The sequence below is a fragment of the Geospiza fortis genome, unplaced genomic scaffold (genome assembly GCF_000277835.1).
Source record: "Geospiza fortis unplaced genomic scaffold, GeoFor_1.0 scaffold26, whole genome shotgun sequence".
NCBI lineage: Eukaryota > Metazoa > Chordata > Aves > Passeriformes > Thraupidae > Geospiza > Geospiza fortis.
Window position 1 is genome coordinate 299,592 of NW_005054425.1, and position 1,436 is coordinate 301,027.

The following is a 1,436-nucleotide window of genomic DNA, read 5'->3' on the forward strand; positions in this document are numbered from 1 at the left end:
GGGCTGTGGCATGGGAGGGCTGCTGGTGTCATGGCAGGGCTGCTGGTGTCCCCCATCCACGCTGGACACTTGGACACTGGCACTGGCTGTTTTCCCATCACCAGGACAAGATTAAAGTGCAGTTAACTCCCGCCAATCCAGTCTCATTCTGCATTTCATAGAAGGACAGATCTGCTCTTCAGCAAGGACTGCATTTGCATTTTGTCCATGGGGTTTAGAAGCAAACAAGCCAAACCTGCTGCTCTGGAGAGCCTGGCCTTGCCAGGCTCCAACTCTGCCTCTCCCACGTGGAAGTGTGGATCCCCCAGCAGCACCAGGTCTGGCTGCAAAGCCCTCACTGGCGGAGCCGAAATCCCTTCAAGACCACAACTCCCATCCCTGGGCTGGAAGATGAGCTCCAGGGATGTAAGGAGTGAACTGCCAGGCAGGCTGAATGTGGCATCAGAGATCCCAGCACTGTCCCAGACCGGCAGGGCTCACAGTGTCTCCCGGGAACGTAAGCCAGGGTCACAAGAGCCAATGACTCTCCCATAGCCCATGTCAGGAAGATTCAGGGAGCGCCCCCAGCACTGAGTGAGAGCACCCCCTGCGAGGAGGGGAAGGAGGCGGTGGCCGGGGTGCTCTCGCAGCTCCCGGATGGAAAGTGGCTGCCGGTGACGTGGATCTTCACCCTTCCATCCACCGGGCACGGAGAGGGCAAAGGCTGCCGCGAGCTTTTCTTATCGCCGAGGGCTGCGCTCAGCCCCGCTCTGCCTGTGGCACAACCGGTTTCTTTCCTCCCGGAAAACTCCCGACCTCTGGTGTGCCAAGGTTTCCCGACCTGGTCTGCGGGGGAGCTCAGCCTCCCGTGCCGCCCAGCGGCCCACCTGCCCCAGCGGAGAGGAAACGGCTTTGGCTTTATCGAACCTCGGGCAACACCGAGCTCTTGCGGAGCCAGAGCCAGCACAAAACAGACGGGGAGGGGAGCGCAGTAAGCCTCCCCAGTCCATAGATTGCTCCAACCTGCTTTGTTCTGCCTTGAGATACGGCAGCCAGAAAACTCTGATGATCCTTTCGGTATCTCGGAAAAGATCACAAATCCCAAAGGACCAATTTCTGCAGCGCCTTCTGAAGGCTCTGCAACACCCGGCTGTCCTGAGGGGCACCGTCTCCCTCGCGGGTCCCCCACGGACCCTCACGGCTGTCCCAGATGCCACGGCATGCCCTGCGATCCCCGTTCAGCGGGCATGTGGGGAGACAGGGCATCTGTGGGGCCGGGGATCCCTGCGGCTGGCTGGGGTGGGCTCAGCAGGGAAGGGGTAGGTTCCCGGGAGATGGGGTGCAGCTCTCGGGATGGGTTGAACCCCCGAGAACGGAGCAAGAGATGCGGCGAGTCCCGGGGCAGCCGGCCCGAGCTGGGTTCCGTGGGGTGCGGTGAGAACAGGGCTGGAGGGACC